This window comes from Bufo bufo, chromosome 4, assembly GCF_905171765.1.
Source record: "Bufo bufo chromosome 4, aBufBuf1.1, whole genome shotgun sequence".
Lineage (NCBI taxonomy): Eukaryota > Metazoa > Chordata > Amphibia > Anura > Bufonidae > Bufo > Bufo bufo.
In genome coordinates this window covers 69522231-69543248 of record NC_053392.1, presented here as the reverse complement: position 1 = coordinate 69543248, position 21018 = coordinate 69522231, and the positions used below count along the sequence as shown (strand labels likewise).

General features: G+C 43.5%; 1 protein-coding gene across 1 annotated transcript in view; it reads right to left on the bottom strand.

The window, feature by feature from the left end:
• Positions 1-21018, bottom strand: part of VSNL1 (visinin like 1) — a 161629-nt gene that overhangs the window by 95644 nt on the left and 44967 nt on the right. The gene's annotated exons all lie outside the window — the stretch shown is intronic.

Sequence of the window (21018 nt, the reverse complement as noted above, 5' to 3'; positions counted from 1 at the left end):
CTACTGATATTAAGATCTACTTAGAACAGGCATGCTCAACCTGCGGCCCTCCAGCTGTTGCAAAACTACAACTCCCAGCATGCCTGAACAGCCTACAGCAGGGCATGTTGGGAGTTGTAGTTTTACAACCGCTGGAGGGTCGCAGGTTGAGCATCCCTGACTTAGGACATTCGAGGAGGCACTTCAAATTTTTTAGTGGTCACACAATACGACTTCAATAAAGATTAAAGGGGTTTTCCACACAATAAATATATGATCACTGGATGCTCCACCCCTTGGACCTCAACTAATAACCAGAATGGAGGTTCCAAAACACTAATACCTTCAGTGTTCGACTAAGGAGAGGACTGAGCACAGTGCTCGGCTGTTTGTGTCAGTCCATTAGACTTTGAATGGTGTGGTATTGTGCACGCTCAAATGTCGCTCCATTCAGTCTCCTCCTCACTGTGGTAGTGCGGTGAAGATGCACGGGGGGGGGGGGGGGGGGAGGGGGATCAATGGCCCCCATTCCAGTGATTGTGGGGGTCCCTGTGATGCTATGTTTGTCACCAACTAACAGATGATAAAAAAAACTAGATGATAACCCAAACAACTAGACATAAACAGCAGTCTCCTAGCCAGATTTGCTACCTGGTACCAGGGACATGATAAGCCCTGGTCTACACATTAATGACCAACATAAGTGGTCAAGATTTCCTTTCTGTGAATTGCGTTCTACTGAGCTCTCCCGTAATTGATTTCATTATAACTGGTGATTGTCCATCTTAGTTATAAGATACTGGAACAATTTTGACTTCTTGTTTACTCAAACACTCAAGTACATCGGCAACGACCGGTCCATTAATCAGTTTAATAACAAGAGTAAAAAAAAAAAAAAAGGACGAGAACCTCATTTGTAGGCTTAGAAATTTGACAGATGAACCACTGCCTTGTATGCCTCCAAGACAACAGTAGGTGGAATACATTTCCCGTTTATCTTGCGTTCCATATGGCAATGGACAAAAAGAAGGTCACACCACACAATGCCAACAGAACGTGGGTGTAATAGAAAAATAAAATCACAACGGCAAGAAAAGGACAAAGGAAATCATATTCAAGGACACAGCTCAGCAGCGTCGTTCCTGCAGCAATAAACACATATGGTAAATGTAGATGAATTAATAAAATAGCAGATAAAACACATAACACTTGTCAGGATGCACTTTGGCTGAGACAGACGTCAAAGGCAGATAAAGACAAATTCACTCATGCTGTCCCTGCATTTCAATTATTCTCACTGAAAACAAGTATTTATGTAGAAAAGATTTAATTTATCCTTGTAGGATGTAATAAAACAGAGCATGGCATGAGAAGTCAAGCAAGGGCTGGACAAATCCACAAGCTAGATAGCCAATCAACCTACAAAACTGATAGTATTTTTGGATTATATTCCATATAAGACCAAAAAAGGTCCTACAACGGTCTAGTAGTCTCCTAAAAATCACATTAATCCATCTATCTCTGCCTAAAAGGAGTTGTGCAAGGATGGGAGAAGGGAGGGGGGGGGGGGGGGTGTCAACCTGCGATGCTCCACTGGGCTCCATCGATGTTAACGTTTGGTTTTGACATCTCCATCGATATTAACGTTTGGTTTGACATCACCTCAGGTTTGACATCTCTTCAGACTCCCCTTGCATCATGTGACCATTTTTCATGACGCAAGGAAAGCCAGACACCACTGCGGTCTGTGACTGGCTGCAGAGATGTCAAACTGGATGTTGATATTGATGGAGCCCAGAGTAGCATCGTTGGCCTGCAGAAGAAAGAGTGGTCCGATTGAATAGGGGGGTTGGGTTGCAAAAGGCCCCCTCCCATTCTTGCACAACTCCTTTAAAGTCTTTTGGCCACCCCCAACCTTCCAATCATAACAGACTAACATCAAGGAAGCCATGACGGTGTGACGGTTATGTGGTATGATAGATCCAAAACCTCTTGACTTATAATGGGGCCTGTTGGGACCTTTACATCATTTTAACAGCAAGAATAGCGCTCCATATTGCATTAGTCTGGCAGGAAAAAGTAATGGTACAACCCACAGAGGCGCACAATGCAGATCTGAACAAAGTCCAAAAATGTCAACTGTGGTGCTGGAAACCAAGGAAGCAACAATCAAAACAGTGAGGTACAGGATGTCATCAAATGGACAATGCATGCAAATAAACTAGGGATCAAAATTCAGGTTGCTCCATGATCTTTCAACCAATCAGGTACAGTATATATAGAGTGGTCTATCACAAATATAGGCACTCAACAGAAAATCCTGGAAACCTGCTTTTAAGGCCCTGTATGCTCCTAAATCAGGAAGATTAAAGCCAAGACTAAACTGTCCTGGAGTTGTCAAGGATTTGCTGTATAAAATACAAAGGATGGGAACCAGTGGAGAAATAGAAAGTCACCAATTAATTTGGCCCTCAAGCCGTATGTGAAAAATATAGACACACTAAGACATCAATAAACATATGATTGCATATTCCTAGAGGCGGGGGGCTGCAGGAACATGGCTCCTATGAGCTGGTATCAGATCAAGATGTTCTGCCGTGGCTAGGGAATTTAGATAATACCTGCATTCCTTGGATATAATGGAGGACATTTTGGCACCAAAAATGACAGAAATTAAAGCAGGCCCAGCATGCATGTGGAACCTACACTCCCTGAATTGTATGGTAGCCGTCATGGCACATAACAGGTAGAATTTAGTGTTATGAACCCGTCTTACAGAGAACGCCTTGACGTGCGGCAGACGGGCTCAACTAATTTTGTACAAAATGATTTGCCAAGCATCTCGAATTAGCATTAGCAATTATTATGCATTTTTGTACTTTATTTGGTTTGCAGAGAGCTGTTGCATTGCATGTTTTGTTTTACAGTGTTGTTCTCAGCCATAGCAATGTGCCCCTGCGCATTGGGATGTGCTGACTGACCCCCTTTTTCTTTGCAATACATGTCTATTCTCTCGGAATGTCCCGGCGTCTCCAGAAAAAAAGAAGAGACCTCGAAGTGTTGACACAAAAATCTCCTGGAAAGCAGTGCTTTATGAAGGTTTCTTGTGCGTCATGCTGGGATCTTGTGTTGGTCAAATGCACTTTCAGGGGCCGCCACTATCTAAAGGGGCACGGCCTGTGGAAAAGGGGCGTGACTTGCAAAATAAAGCGTGGCTATGCCCCCATAAAAATTTGCAAAAAATCATCACACTCTTGCTTCTCACAGACACCGGATCTGAAAATTTGGAAAGAATGATCTAGATGCTAAGGCACCAAAAACGATGGTGAGTTCACGTGACGTGAAAGTAGAAAATTATAAACAATGCAGCGATAGGTTTTATCAGGGCAGAAGTGCAGGATCAAAAACTTTTTTTAAGTAGATTTCTGTCTAGTTTAAAATTACTTTCCAAGACTTTACTACTCATCAGTATCTGATCGGTGGGGTCCGACATCCTGGACCCCGCCGATCAGCTGTTTGAGAAGCCACCAATGCTCGAGGTAGCGCCACGGCCTTCTCTCTGATCATCAAGCACAATGGGGATGAGCTGCGCCTAGGGCATGTCACCGATGAACGTGATGTCACATGACCTAGACAAACCTGAGAGAAGGCAGTGGCTGAGAATAGGTCATCAGTTTAAACATTCTGGAAAACCCCTTTAACAGCTAAAGACAACACCTTATGTACACTTATACAGGCAGAGCTGCCTATCACTGAGTAGCCCCGCCCACTCAGGGCCAGCGCCACCTGTAAGGCGACCTAGGCAGCCGCCCAGGGCGCAATTTAGCAGGGGGCGCCGGCCCCGGAACCGTGCGGTTTAAAAAAAACAACAACGTTGGTTATAACTTAAGTGGTGGCCGGTGGCGCCCCTCATGCTGCGCCGCCTGGGCGCTCTAGTAAGAATTCCGGCCTCAGGCGGCACAGCACTGAGCCGGCGGCCGGAGATGATGTATGTCCAGACAGTCCAGAGGATGAGCCTCAGTGAAGCCGTGGGGGTGGGGGCGCACCATCGCAGCAGACCAGAGAGACTGACACCGCTGTCTCTCTGGTCTCACTGAGCTTACCTGGCTTCAGGCTGAGGGTGGAAGCGGCGCTCTGCCGACTTGGAGAAGGCTGGGTTGGTAGCTCAAGGGCGCACAGCCGCGCACTGTGCGCCCTGATCTGATCTCTAGTTTACCCCCTCTGACCCCTCCCACCCTTGAGCAGCACGTGACGCAGAGCAGAGAGGGGGTAGAGCGAAGAAGGAAGGGAAGGCCACTGAGCAGCCAGCCACCAGCAATTTGCCTCCCAGTGCCTTCTGGGACAGAAGTGGGCTCCTGGATTGGAGTGCAGGTGCAGCTGCTTTCTTCTTCCCCAGGGCGACATTGGTGTTTGTCTCTAGTCCCCAGAGCCAGACCAAGAGGCAGACTGCTGCAGCCAGAGACCAGATCATCTTATTGTCCTGGTGGTAAGTAGACAATGCATCTTTTTTTTCCCCCCAAAAGTGGGGGGGAAATGGCCGTGCGTCTTATAAAGCGGATACTTCGCAGGCCGCTATGCTGCACAGCGTGGCCAGCGAAGTATCAGTGTCGAGGGAGGAGGCAGGAACACCCATGGCGGGGCCCGGTGCAGTGACTCTACTCTAATACACCGGGCCCCGCAGCTGTTAAGTACATTCCATCCGAATGGGTCCGCAATTACTGTACTGTACCTTACCGTACCTTATGTATAGCATTAAGACGGCGCAGATCGGCAGCTCCCTCCTCATGCGCCGCCTGCCCCGCCTGCCTGTTCATTCATAAAGTGAGATAAGCAGGCAGGCGGGCAGGCGGCGCATGAGGAGGGAGCTGCGGCAGGCGGCGCATGACCGAGGGAGCTGCGGGTCTGCGCAGTCTTAATGCTATACATATGGTACTACAGTAAGTACAGTACAGTAATTGCGGACCCATTCGGATTGAATGTACTTAACAGCTGCGGGGCCCAGTGTATTAGAGTAGAATCACTGCACCGGGCCCCGCCATGAGTGTCTCCGCCTAATCCCTCCACACATAAGTGTAATCCACAGATCCCCCATCAGTGTAATCCACAGATCCCCCATCAGTGTAATCCACAGATCCCCCATCAGTGTAATCCACAGATCTCCCCATAACAGTGCATCATCCACAGATCCCCCCATAACAGTGCATCATCCACAGATCCCCCCATAACAGTGCATCATCCACAGATCCTCCCATAACAGTGCGTCATCCACAGATCCTCCCATAACAGTGCGTCATCCACAGATCCCCCCATAACAGTGCGTCATCCACAGATCCCCCATAACAGTGCGTCATCCACAGATTCTCCCATAACAGTGTGTCATCCACAGATTCTCCCATAACAGTGTGTCATCCACAGATCCCCCCATAACAGTGTGTCATCCACAGATCCCCCCATAACAGTGTGTCATTCACAGATCCCCCATAACAGTGCGGGATCCACAGATCCTAGGTGTGTCTTATCATCAGGTGTGTCTTATAAACTGAAAAATACGGTAATTGTTTAGTTATTAATGCTACATTGGAAACTAATTTACCTCACATTTAAAGAACACTATAGTCCCAGAACCAGTACAGTTTAATGTAGTGGTACTGGTGTCTATAGCCTGTTCCTGCAGAGAACAGACACTGTGCAGTACTGGTGGTAAAGGAGCACTATAGTGCCAGGAAAACAAACTCATTTTCCTGGCACTATATAGTTGTTAGGAGTGGGGCACCCTCGTGTCCCCCTCCCACTGGGCTGAAGGGGTTAAAACCCCTTCAGCCACTTACCTTTCTCCAGCGCCGGCACTGGGAACTCTTCTCCCCGATCCTCCTCTCAGCTCCGCATGCGCACGCATTCAAAACTATGTTCCGCGTCTTCCCACTGTAATTTTCATAGTGAGAATCGCGGAAGCACCTCTAGCGGCTGTCAGGGAGACGGCTACAAGAAGCTGGATTAACCCTAAGGGAAACATAGCAGTTCTTTTAATTTAAATGCTGAGAAAGGGGTGGAACATATGTGATGTCATGATATGTGCAGATCATCTGATAAGGGGGGGGGCAGCAATTTTTATGTTGCCTGGGGCGGCAAAAATCCTTGCACCGGCCCTGCGCCCACTGGACTCCTAAGCATAGAAAGAGCAGAGTTTTGAAATACAAAAAATTACAAGTTATACTTAATATATATATCAATCTGCTCAGCTCCTCCTGCTCTATAACGTGCTGCCTGCAGATTAAACAGCGTGTTTAATGAGACAGGATCCCTTTAGGCATATACTCTCGAAAACACCAATATATACACAGGACATTTTATCAATTTTCTGTCCATAATTTTTTTTTTCAATGTAATACTTATGCAGAGCATCCAATAACATTCATACCTAGATGTGTACATTATGTAAGGGTGCTGATGACATTTTACAAAATATGTGAACATTCGGTCTTGTAGGTCATTGCTGCGAAATGAAAAACGTACCTGGCAAGGGGTGCTTGCTAGACGCACTCTCCTCTAATAGAGGAAGTCAGTAAAGGGAAGTTAATTCTCTGCCAAATTGACACTCTCCGCTCCTAAGAGACATGGTGCTCTCGGAAGCCAAAGAACAGAATTAAAGGGACTAATGCATAGGGGCCCCCGAGACGTAAACACAGCGAAGGACCAGTAACACAGGCTGCATCCAAAAAGCTCTAGTATTACAGATCATTGGATAAGATACTACAATGAATAGCACAGAAGAGGTAACAAGAGCAAAGGGCTGCTGATAAAGGAGTTGTGCGATTTAAACAAAAAATATATAAACACATAAAATAAAAAGATCTAAAAACTTTCTTTAAATAACAAAAGAATATAAACTCATCCCTTTCCAGTGCTGAGCTCCGTTCCTCCCTGCCAATGACGTCATCTTCATGACTGTAGAAGTGCGGCCAATCACTGGCCACAGAAGTGACAACCCATATACAGCAGAGGTCGGTGATTGGCTGCAGCAGTGACCGGTTTGCATGGAACATCAACGCTGCTGCCAGGAAAATGACGTCAGCATGGCGAGGACCGACGCTCAGTGTTGGAAGAGGCAAGGGAGAAAAGGGGTGAATAATGCTTCTTTTGCTATTTTACCACATTTACAGAGGTTGTCTGCTTGCAATGTCGCCATGTTTTTGCTGTTTTAAACAACAGATAACCTGGGGCTTGTGTCTGTGATCGGCGATAAGTAGTGTTGAACAAATCGAAGTCAAATGATTTGACTTTGATCAAAATTTCCGGAAAAATTAGATTTGCCGCAAAGCTACATTTCCTCGCCCTTCCTGGTAACTAATTAATTTTCCCTGAAATTGCGGTAAAAAAAAAAAAAAATACATACTGTCGCGGCCATCTTTATTGAACATAACGCGCAAAATGTTGGCGCGCTGGCCGAGCACAAGATTTTGCACTGTGTTTTCAATTAAAATGGCCGTGACGGCAGTTACTCGAGCAAATGGACAAGGTGAGTTTTTTACATTTTTACCCTGATTAACCCCTGAAAGGCCTAAATGGTACAATCAAATGCCGTGACCAGCGATGAACGTGGCATCCGAGGGGTTCAATGACTGGGGCGGCGCGATTACTTTTCCCCGTCAATGCGCTCGGTATATTCAAAGAAATGCGTTTCGTGATGAAGTAATTCCTCACTAATCGAAACATTTCTCAGGATTAGAAAACCGTATTTTCAAACAAAAGGTCTGGTTCTGTTTTGGACTCTACATTGAAGCATGCTCACTTTGAGGCCGATGTTAGAGGTGGCAGACTCCCTTTAACATGGACAACCCTTTAAAGTTCTGAAGACCTTGGTTCTAGTGACACCTCTGGGCAAATGGACAAAACAGGATCTCAGATGCTATCGTTGACATGTCATGTCTTGTCTCTATTAACAACACGTCCAGTGACCACGGAGGCCACTTTCTAAACAGCAGAGACAATAAGTCATGGCGAACTGGACTTACAAGATTTGGGTGGACTAGAAAAATGGTCGCAAGAATGGTTAAAAAAGTGTACATTCCGGGGTCATAAATTGATTTTGTTTTTGTTTTTTCAGTTTTTTTGTTTTGTTGGTCACATATTGTTAGACAGATTTTGTGGGAGGGATGGCAACTCCTTCAATAATTCACCTCAAAATGATGGACACCACGGCGGATCTCCCATGGACCCCATTGTAGGTCCATATGGTTGTTGTTATCTGTCATATGATGCATCCAGTAGCGCGCTATGGCGTCTCCAGTAGGCTGCGTTCACACAGATGTGAGCGTAGCCTACAAGAAACACGGACAAGGTGTTCTCTGGGTCTTCGTCTTCCTGTGTTGCTTAGATATTCCGGGATTTCTTACATAGTAAACTCCACGTCGTACAGACACCATTATGTCAAAAGCAGTCAGGTTCAAACTGTGACACAACCGAGTGAACGCCGATGAAACAGAGCAGAATATGAGTACTTTTCCATCTGTGTGGAAGGAAGAAGAAGAGGAAAGAGTCGTTGCAGTGATAAAACGTAAGACTGTGTTCACATGTCCAATTTCTTCTCTGTTGGGGTTCTCCTTTTTTTTTTTAAGGGAAAAATAATGCAGTCTACAACTACTGTATCTTCTTGCTTTAAAACCAATGGATCCCATTATAAGACAATGGGATCTGTCAAGATTCATAGGGATCCAATCCAAAACAGATCTAGCTATGGCTCCATTAACCGGTTATAACCAGGGTATTTTGGGCCTTCAGTATCAGGCACAGTTTGGTCATTTTTAGTATGTATTAGTTTTGCGGCTATACATTTTATATTTTTTGGGCTATCAATGTGATTTTTGTGACTTTTTTGGTGAAAAATTACACTTCTTTTTAGAATTTTTAGCCTCGTTATTTAGAAATACAATAGCAAAAGATGATTATATTCTATTTAACTCCTTCCATTGTTGTTTTTCACTCCCTGCCTTCTAAAAGTCATACCTTTTTAATTTTCTGTTTTAATTTAGCCATATGAGAGTTTTTTTGTGGAACTAGTTGTATTTCCTAATGGCACCATTTCATATTCCATAAAAAGTTTTGAGAGTCTGGAAAAAATGGAACTAGTTCCTACCTGTTTATGGGCCATGACAGCCACACAAAGTCCAGGGAATGCAGGTGCAGCATGCACGCCAAGCACACTCTGCTTTTAAAGGCTGGTTTTAAAGTCAGTATAAAACGGAGTCTGCTTATATAGCACCTACCAGTAGCCATTTGGCTCCAGGAGAAGTATATGGTGGGCTCAGCATGCATGTTGGTACTTGCATCCCTGGATCCGATGAAAGCTGTAATGGCACCGGACGGGGTTAAAAGCAGAGTGTGCTTGGCGTGCATGCTGCACCTGCATTCCCTGGACTTTGTGTGGCTGTCATGGCCCATAAACAGGTAGGAACAAGTGTTAGGGACCACTCAAATAGAGGCGACCTTGCCGTGGTGAGTGGCTTATTACGCTTTGTTCAAAATGCACACCAATGTCTCATCCAGCATAGAGGCAGGGCAGAATGCTGGTTGCAGAGTGCTATTGCATTTGTATTTTCCCTTTTTTAATTCGTTTTTTGTTATTAGAGTACTCGATTAATTGTTGGATTAATCGGTAGAATGCTTGATAACAAAAATAGTCGATAGCTGCAGCCCTAATCCGAACAACAAAAAATGCGGCTCGGATGCGGAACCAAAACACATTTGTGTACATGAGCCCTTATTCTGTGGATCAGCACGATTACAGCTATACCACATTTATATAGTTGTTCTACTTTGAAATTTTTTATACTTAAAAAACTGTAAGACTTAAAAAAAAAAAAAATTGCATCATCAGATTCTGAAAAACATAACATTTTCATATTTCTCTCTATAGAGATGAGTGGTTGCTCTGTTGTTGCTGGGCAAGCTTCGGATTTTACTGATACCATTTTGTATGTATCTATCATTTTTTTATCACTTTTTATTACAATTTTCTGGAGAAGGAGAAGCTACCAAAAAATGTTGACAAATTTTAATTTTTTCTGTTTTGGCAATCACAGTACTTTTATATTTAAGCAGTTCAGGCATTTTTGGATCTGGCGATAATAAAGCAAATTTTTTTGTTTATTTTTATTTGTAGACTGATGATTAGACTTTTTAATTCTTTTATATTTAACTTTATTTATTTTTGCCATAACCTAGCGAATCTGTGTTTTTTCTTAATCCCAATCATAAAAATAGCTAAATAAAAACTGAGGGTAGGCAGGGGGGAGGGGTGAGAGAGAGAGAGAGGAGAGCAATATTCTTTTACCTTTTTTTAAAAAAAAAAAATTTATTTCTTTTAGCAACCGGCATATCACGGGTGGGGGGTTGGGGAAATATTTATATGTAATGAACTAATATAATAATGTAAGAATAAGATGATTATTCAATAATTATGTAAAAACTGGAAAAATGCTATAAAGATTTATATAAAAAAAACAACAACTTTATTTTTGAACATGCAAGCATTGGATTGCTTATATCAGTGATAGGCAAACTGCGGCTCTCCAGTTGTTGCAGAACTACAACTCCCAGCATGCAAAGTCTGCCTACAGCTTTCAGCCTACAGCAGGGCATGGTGGGAGTTGTAGTTTTGTAACAGCTGGAGAGCCGCAGTTTGCCTATCACTGGCTTATACCATAGACTTTAATAAAATACTGTTGCAGTCTATTGCAAAAACACACCCTCCACACCAGAATTTTGGCTTCAAAAAGCTGTGACTTTTTGAGCTTATTTGCACAAAATTTTTAGCATTTTTACAATACTTATCCCAGAGCTATTAGGCAGTGCTCAATAGGAACCTATCCAAGCTGCCATAGTAACCAAATGTGTCCCGCAAATACATCATGAAATCCAGGGTGGGGGGGTTGCGGAATTAGTTTTCTTCCACCAAATGACCTCTCTAATGCTGCGGTCACAACTGACAACAGCTTCTGAGGGGTTAAATGTCTATGATTGGAGTCTCCGATCTTGGACCCTGTCTGCAGGTATATTCTCTATTACACAACAGTCATCTGCCATTTATGATACTGGTTCAGCTCCTTCACCGGCACCATATTTAAACTATATAGGTCTGATAGAAATATACTATTAGTGCTCATTGTTGCCTATCATAAATTTTTGTGAAACATGTGAAGAGAAATCTGCTTCTGCTCCCCATGAAAACAGTTTTTTAAAAGGGTTGCCAATTAGCTCACAGACAATGAGTGGTTACTAAAACCTCGACAATCAGATGATCTTCTCAGGTTAGAGGATACAGATGGCCACACCTGACATCTGCCTATTCAAATAAATGGCTGACCATGTGATACATCCGATTGTTGTGTACGCTAAAGCAGAAGCCAGTCTTTCAAGAACTGTAGATTTACCTACTCGGGCTAATAGAGAGGTTCCGCGTGGGAGACAATTCTCTATGAAGTCAATAGGCCCTCATGGGACATGTGGGCAGGCGTTGTCCAGTTGGGTCACTCTGTTTAATCCGTTTTCTGATGTTTCTGAACAGTGCCGAGGAGAAGTGTCTAGACTGCAAAAACCAAAATAGACCACTATTATGGTGCTGGGTTTGCTTCCTCCTTTGTGCCTTTTTCTCTTGGTTCTCTGGAAGAAGAAGCCCTACACAGTTTTTACAACCCAGCAGCAAAAGGGATGAGACCAGGACTAGGCCCAAGCTCTACAAGGGCGCCAAAGCAACTGCATTATCTGCCTCCATCGATAGTAGGTTCTTGTTTCTAAAAACAGATCCCAAGATGGACAGTTAAAGATGAAAAGTACAGTCAGGTCCATAAATATGGGGACATCAACACAATTCTAACATTTTTGGCTCTATACACCACCATAATGGATTTGAAATGAAATGAACAAGATGTGCTTTAACTGCAGTCTGTCAGCTTTAATTTGAGAGTACTTACATCCAAATCAGGTGAACGGTGTAGGAATTACAACAGTTTGCATATGTGCCTCCAACTTGTTAAGGGATCAAAAGTAATGGGACAATTGACTTCTCAGCTGTTCCATGACCAGGTGTGTGTTATTCCCTCATTATCCCAATCACAATAAGCAGATAAAAGGTCCAGAGTTTATTTTAAGTGTGCCATTTGCATTTAGAATCTGTCAACTCTCAAAATGAGATCCAAAGCAAGCCATCATTAAGCTGAAAAAACAAAACAAACCCATCAGAGAGATAGCAAAAACATTAGGCGTGGCCAAAACAACTGTTTGCAACATTCTTAAAAAGAAGGAACGCACCGGTGAACTCAGCAACACCAAAAGACCCGGAAGACCATGGAAAACAACTGTGGTGGATGGCCAAAGAATTATTTCCCTGGTGAAGAAAACATCCTTCACAACAGTTGGCCAGATCAAGAACACTCCTCAGGAGGTAGGTATATGTGTGTCAAAGTAAACAATCAAGAGAAGACTTCACCAGAGTGAATACAGAGGGTTCACCACAAGATGTAAACCATTGGTGAGCCTCAAAAACAGGAAGGCCAGATTAGAGTTTGCCAAACGACATCTAAAAAAGCCTTCACAGTTCTGGAACAACATCCTATGGACAGATGAGACCAAGATCAACTTATACCAGAGTGATGAGAAGAGTATGGAGAAGGAAAGGAACTGCTCATGATCCTAAGCATACCACCTCATCAGTGAAGCATGGTGGTGGTAGTGTCATGGCGTGGGAATGTATGGCTGCCAATGGAACTGGTTCTCTTGTATTTATTGATGATGTGACTGCTGACAAAAGCAGCAGGATGAATTCTGAAGCGTTTCGGGCAATATTATCTGCTCATATTCAGCCAAATGCTTCAGAACTCATTGGAAGGCGTTTCACAGTGCAGATGGACGGTGACCCAAAGCATACTGCAAAAGCATCCAAAGAGTTTTTCAAGGGAAAGAAGTGGAATGCTATGCGATGGCCAAGTCAATCACCTGACATGAATCCGATTGAACATGCATTTCAATTGCTGAAGACAAAACTGAAGGGGAAATGCCCCAAAAACAAGCAGGAACTGAAGACAGTTGCAGTAGAGGCCTGGCAGAGCATCACCAGGGATGAAACCCAGCATCTGGTGATGTCTATGTGTTCCAGACTTCAGGCTGTAATTGACTGCAAAGGATTTGCAACCAAGTATTAAAAAGTGAAAGTTTGATTTATGATTATTATTCTGTCCCATTACTTTTGGCCCCTTAACAAGTGGGAGGCACATATGCAAACTGTTGTAATTCCTGCACTGTTCACCTGATTTGGATGTAAATACCCTCAAATTAAAGCTGACAGTCTGCAGTTAAAGCCCATCTTGTTTCATTTCAAATCCATTGTGGTGGTGTATAGAGCCAAAAATGTTAAAATTGTATCGATGTCCCAATATTTATGGACCTGACTGTAATTGAAGTTCTACGAGACAGAAAAACACACGTTACCAGTACAGTAAATTGTCTTCACACGAGCACTTGTGCTTTGATGAGACGTGCTTAACAATTCACAATTCTGGAAGGGGAAGGATGGACGAAAATAAGCAAAACGAAGCAAGAAAACAGATTGTAAATGATATTTTCAAACCATCATTTTTATGTCCCCCTCAAGGAATTCAAGCCTCCTCTTTCATCTTTCCCTATGCAAGTCTGAAAATGATGGGATTTGATAATGAAGCATCTGCTGGGTCTGAATATTGCCGTACTGTACCAAATACATTGCGTTTCCTTCTAGACTTTATTATACGTCTTTCTATCACAGTAAATGAAAGGGGTTTTCCATGACGTAGATATTGACGACCTATCCTTTATAAAAGTCATCAACATCAGATCGGTGGAGGCTCGACTCCCAGCACCCCCACCAATCACCTGTTTGGGCTGCAAAAGAAATGATTGGGAGCTAAGCTGCAGTACGCCGAAGCTGGGAACTACACAATGGACAAGGTCTTCCATCCACTGTATAGTTTCTGTTGCCGATGCTTTCTGAAATAACTGATCGGTGGAGGTGTGGGGTGCTGGACCTCATCGTTCTGATATTCATCCTGAGGATGGGTCATCAATAAATAATTTGTGGAAAACCCCTTTAAGACATCTTTAAAAACCTGAGCTGGACTCATATGCAGCTAATGTAAAAAATAATAATTCTCATATAAGTTCACACCTCATCACTGAAAGTGTCCTACTGTGCCGGGCAGAGCGATCACATCTGTCACGATATTCCGAGGCTGCTAACAATCCTAAGACATTTGAAGCCTCGGGACATCAGGAGAGCGCACACACAGGTGAGGGGTGCGATCCCAACATTGCTTGCCTGTTCCATCAGTCAAGGGATCTGCCCCGTCCAGCTCAGAAACGGCCAAAAATCGGGAGGTGGGACAACCTCTTAATATTCCAAACTCTCCACAACTACACAATACATCTCCACTGCCATCTCCGTATACCAACGCACTAGAGCTCTTTAGTTAGCCTACAACTCTTATCCTCCCTTAAGACATCTGCTCACTCATGCCTACAGGACTACTCCCATCCTGTGGAACTCACTGTCCTGGACCATCACCTTTGAGTTTTAGGGCTCTTTCACACTTGCGTTCTTGTCTTCCGGCATAGAGTTCCGTCGTCGGGGCTCTATGCCGGAAGAATCCTGATCAGTTTTATCCTAATGCATTCTGAATGGAGAGAAATCCGTTCAGGATGCATCAGGATGTCTTCAGTTCCGGAACGGAACGTTTGTTGGCCGGAGAAAATACCGCAGCATGCTGCGCTTTTTGCTCCGGCCAAAAATCCGGAACACTTGCCGCAAGGCCGGATCCGGAATTAATGCCCATTGAAAGGCATTGATCCGGATCCGGCCTTAAGCTAAACGTCGTTTCGGCGCATTGCCGGAGCCGACATTTAGCTTTTTCAGAGTGGTTACCATGGCTGCCGGGACGCTAAAGTCCTGGCAGCCATGGTAAAGTGTAGCGGGGAGCGGGGGAGCAGTGTACTTACCGTCCGTGCGGCTCCCCGGGCGCTCTAGAGTGACGCCAGGGCGCCCCAAGCGCATGGATCATGTGATCACATGGATCACGTCATCCATGCGCATGGGGCGCTCTGACGTCAGTCTGGAGCGCCCGGGGAGCCGCACGGACGGTAAGTATGCTGCTCCCCCGCTCCCCACTACTACTATGGCAACCAGGACTTTAATAGCGTCCTGGGTGCCATAGTAACACTGAACGCATTTGGAAGACGGTTCCGTCTTCAAATGCTTTCAGTACACTTGCGTTTTTCCGGATCCGGTGTGTAATTCCGGCAAGTGGAGTACACGCCGGATCCGGACAACGCAAGTGTGAAAGAGGCCTTAAAGGGGTTGTGTCATGAAACATTCTACATTTTTCAAACCAGCACTTGGATCTGAATACTTTTGTAATTTAAGATTTAGTATAGCCAGTGAGTTATTCAATAACATGTATCTGTATAGCGCCACCTGCTGTTTGTTCTTATCCTTATTTTTTGTCCGTCTCACTGAGCTGGTCGCACACGCTCAGTTTAAATCTTCAGCTGCCACCAGCCATATGTTCTGTTTGAAGCTGTGGCAGTTACAGGGAGAGAACTGCAGCAGAAAGGACACGTCCCTCTGAGCTCCCAGGCTGAAGATAATGTAGCATAGTCATTAGAGCAGTAAAGGTGGAGATCTCTGGATCCATGTGAGGTACAGGGCTGGTTCTAGCTTTGTTAGAAAGAGGTTGTCATGTGCTATATGATGTCTGATTTTAATTTTTCACATCAAATCATAGCATAAGCATAACCCCTTTAAGCTTGTGTCGAAAACTCTATGGCACATAACCATAGCCCAAGTCACGTACACAACCTGACCCGGTCACAGATATCTTCACTCCATTCTGCTACTGTAGCTTCCCTTGTCATATCACTTTACACTTTATATACGCGCTCCCCATGCCAACGCAAAAACTTGCACCTTGTACCTATTGTGTCACCCCTACCGTTTAGATTGTAAGCTCTTAAGGGCAGGGAGCGCTCTCTTCTTTTATTTCACTGTTTGTTCATTTGTTTCGATTATTTGTCTCTTTTGGTTTGTTACTTCCTCGATTGTAAAACGTTGCACCTTATAGGTTGGCACTATATGAATAAAGATTATAATCATCGCCTCTCAAACACCGAGATTTAACACGTAGACAAACAACATAATCCCATCATAAAGGCAGGTAAAATAACATCTTAGCACCAATACCCTTCGCGCATGTTTCCTCTTGTCTTGAAGTTTTTCTTTCCATGTCATCTTGCACACAAGTCGTATCAAGCAAGTGATTTCTATCTTTATAATCACCTGGCAAACGTTTCATTTTTAGGATTTTTCCATAAAGTTTGCCCAGGCTCAGACTGGCAATCAGATAATGATGGCATTTGCTGAAAAAAAATTGGCGCATCATCGAGCTGGGCTGAGTCCCAAGACCTGTGCTCTTCTACGGGATTATATATATAATTCTATGCAAAATACTCATCTATTTTTCAGAATGGCTGCAAAGTGTATCCCCCTCTGTAAGACCCAGCAATAAGCAGCATGCAATGCTTCATTTTCCATCAGGTGGCGCTGCAGGGAAACAATGGAGATTACAGCTGATAGCTGGGAGTCCTAGACGCTGCATACCCTGTGATCATCTTATTTTTAGGGGGTCTTTCTGAAGCTTGAAAGTGTACCACAGAATCATGTGAATGTGCCTGTCAACAAGCCATGCACTGGTTTTGAGTGTCAACCAGCAGAATTGTGATTGCAGCTCTGGACTCCAGCAGAATTGTGATTGCAGCTCTGGACTCCAGCAGAATTGTGATTACAGCTCTGGACTCCAGCAGAATTGTGATTGCAGCTCTGGACACCAGCAGAATTGTGATTGCAGCTCTGGACTCCAGCAGAATTGTGATTGCAGCTCCGGATTCCAGCAGAATTGTGATTGCAGCTCCGGATTCCAGCAGAATTGTGATTGCAGCTCTGGACTCCAGCAGAATTGTGATTACAGCTCTGGACTCCAGCAGAATTGTGATTGCAGCTCTGGACACCAGCAGAATTGTGATTGCAGCTCTGGACTCCAGCAGAATTGTGATTGCAGCTCCGGATTCCAGCAGAATTGTGATTGCAGCTCTGGATTCCAGCAGAATTGTGATTGCAACTCTGGACTCCAGCAGAATTGTGATTGCAGCTCTGGACTATGAGCCAGGATTTAAAGGGGTTTACCAGTGTTGTTGCCTAGCCGAAGGGTAGTCTATCGATATTTCATCCATGAGTTTTGACCGGATTATATAGCCATAGGACCTAGTCCCACTGCAGTTTCTTGCTCATTGGAAGCTCTGTAGTCACAATCTTTATTAGAACTCTACATTTTGCTGTTGCTCTGCTATTCCCACTTGGACATGTATAAGTAAATTGATAACTGGGTGTTAGAGTCAGAGTGTGTAGGAACACAACACAATTAGGATGTGCAACATGAGCCTTAAAGGGGTTCTCTCACTTCAGCAAATGGCATTTCTCATGTAGAGAAAGTTATTACAAGGCCCTTACTAATGTATTGTGATTGTCCATGTTGACTCCTTTGCTGGCTTTAGTCATTTTTCCAGCACATTATACACTGCTCGTTTCTAGGGGTTACGACCACTGCAATCCATCAGTGGTGGTCGTTTTTGCACACTCTAGGAAAAAGCATCGGAATCTCTGGTGGCCGGGACCATGGTAGCGAAACTAATCTAGTGTTTTTTTCCTATAGTGTGCAAGTACGACCACCCCTACTGGATTGCAGGGTGGCCCACTTTCTCTACATAATAAATGCTATTTACTGAAGTGAGACAACCCCTTTTAAAAGGCTATGGACACCTTCGGGCCATTTTTAGGATTGTATTTTACTCATTTTGGGTTAAGAATTTTTTTTTTTCAACCTCAGAAAACATTCATAATAGCTCAATTCTTATTTTAAAAAAATATGGCTTATGTAGGTGTTTATGAGGTCAGGAGATCAGGGATAAGCGCTACATAGGAGCCATCAGATGAAGGGATTTAAAGAAAACAGACTGCGACAGCTTGCCGGCTGTTTTTTAACCCTTGTATCTCAGAAACGGCAGAACACTTTTAATAAAAAAAACGGAAAAAAAGATTTTTAGCCCAAAATTACTGAATTGCAATCATTAAAAATCAAACAAACAAAGAAACAAAAAAAGCTTTAAAGGATGATAACCGAGCTGAAGAGGGGAAGGGTGACTTAATGATTCTGGTCATGGTGCTGGCCATTATGTCCCAGTGCTGTAAAACACTGCCAGTAAGAATTAATTACACACCTACTAAACCGCTGTCTGGTAACGTGACTTTTAAAATAAGGCAAGTGAAACAGGAGAAATATTCACAATGTAACGGGAGAAAAACAGGAGAAGTATTTGCTTTGGAAACGATTCTTGTAAAAATATTTACTGTTATGAAAAAGGATTCAATTTATTATTGTCAAAACAGAAAAATAGATAGAGATGGAGAATAAATTAAGATTCACCAAGGAAAATAGGAACGGAAAATCCAGAAAACTGAAGACTGCATGAGAGAGAATGTAGTTATTAGGCTCTGTTCACACCACCGTTCGGAGTGGTCGTTTAATGGGAGTATTTCCACAGAGCAAAAGTATGGCAAAAAGGTGTCCAGACCATAGGAAAGCGTGGTCTGTTGTGGGCCGCGAGATAAGCAGAAGAAAACAGTAATGTTAGCAAAGGCCAATAGCATTCAGCACATATACCAAAAAAAGGGGCAACTTACCTACTGTGGGGCTTCTCAAGCTTTTTCTATAAAGCCCTCACAAGCAAGAATTTAGGGCCTCACAAGTCAAAATTCAAACCAAACTTACAATAATAAGCACAAAATGAGTAAATTACATTGCAAAATTATTAATATAGTTAGGAAAAGGCCATGCTTGCTCCTAGGTGGCACCTTACCAGTGAGGCCCACAGTCTGAGAAGCATTAATCTGTACTGTTTTAGGATGGCTGTTGTAGACTTTATGGTACTTGGTATCATAGAGATGTTTGTGGTCTGGAGGGGCACCTTATCTCTTTAACCCTATCTCACAATGAAAGACTATGTCCTTGACTTATTGGCTTTTCTTGAGCCTAAAACAGATGCCTCAACTGATTTGGACACCAGACTTTTTGGTGATCACCTGTATTCCACTAAGGATGCCAATATTTTCTCTTGTTCCTCTGTGTTCTCACCACCACGAGTTAACTGAGAAGGACTGTGGTTATGGGACTTTGTGTAAGACCTATATGGCCTACATGCCACAGTCAATGCCATCTATCTTTACACCAACAATATCAAATTAGTAAACATGTTACCTACTGTTGGCAAAGCCCAACTAGTGTTCCGGCCCCAATGTGGCATTGTCCCAAATCTGATTCTGGGACTGTCTGGATGATATTCTCTCTCTCGAACCCAAGTATATTTAGAACATACAGTACATAAATATACTCTAGAGTGAAGTTGAACCTTGTCTAAAATGCACATAAGGCCAGACCTATAACATGAGTGTCTATGGAATGAAGAACTTCCTATCGACTCTTTCTACAACAGTACTTCACCCATCGTAATTCTCTTCCAAGCAGACTCTTATTTGTCGGCCTGAAGTGCCTGCTCAACCCTTCAGGTTAGTGTTCCTCAGTGTTTCTAAGCCAAGTACGTCATTACTAAAAATATACCCCAAGGCAATTTTCATAATTTGCAGCATCATAACCATAGGACTAGGGCAGTGAAAGTACCCTTTTAAGAAATGGTATGAACTCCATGAGTTCCATGTACCACAGGTTGAGGACCTACATCCTAGGCCACCACTCTGCAACTGCTCTGATCTCCAGCCTTCCTTGTTTAGGAGCCCACTAGACATATGATCCTGGAGCATGTGCTCCATTGCATCAAAGATAATGTGGTCCTGCTTGAGCCCTCAGAATAATTTTACAAGCTTGCCGACAAAAATATAACAACAGCTGGATACCTGGAAGGGTCATGGCTTCACATGGAGATCCAAAGTACTTATGAACCTCACCACCTACCACCAACAACTCAGGGATTTGCTGTGGCTTGGACTATATAGTTGAGGTTGTATCATTACACTTCAATGTTATCCTTAGTTACAAGAAAGGAACTGCCTACAGGTCGAAGAAAATATCAATTCTGAAGATCACAATGTTTCTACTGCAAAGCATCTCAGTGTCGGAGTGCTTCCAGCCCTGCATCTAATAGCGAGCACATAGCTTCTGCCTGGTCATTAGTTTGCTCTTATTAGTCCTTGTCTAACTTCCAAAATAATCACTTGCTATGTTTTATGTATTTGACATTGTCTTCCTGTCTGAGGGCCGACATTGTAATGCAGAACATGAAGGTGACATTTAAACAGTGAAATAATCCCAGACATAATCAGATATGCAGCACTGTTAGCTTTTGAGGTGAATTTACAATGATGATTGAGTCATGCAGGTAGGGCATCTTAAAGAGGAACAAACAGAACGTTTACCTGGTGACCTCCTTTACTTCTTCTCAGCTGCATATCCATCAATTCTTGGGTTCCGATTCTGTGATCCAAGATGGCGGCACAGATTCTCAAACTGCCTGATGAACACATTGCATCAGTACTCCAAGACTCTGCCTGCTTGTCCAGTCCTGCTCCTGGGTTGGCTAGTACTCCTCATTTGACCATTGCTGGCCAATCCAAGGACATTAGGAAGTGTCTTGGACTACCGAATGCACAGTATGCACCAGGTGGTCTGACAAGTGGTCTTGAATAACACAAGAGGAGCCTGAGAATTTAAGGATCTGCAAATGAAATAAAGGTCACCTGGTAAGTGTTCTATCTTTATCTTCTTGAACCAGAAGGTCACTACAAAAGGAGCAGGCTATGCTTTTATCATCTGTATTAATTGGCCCTCATTGGGACCTCCTTTGGGAACCAGAGACGAGAGCCATGTAAATTGGGTCTATCTGTCCCGGTGGGCT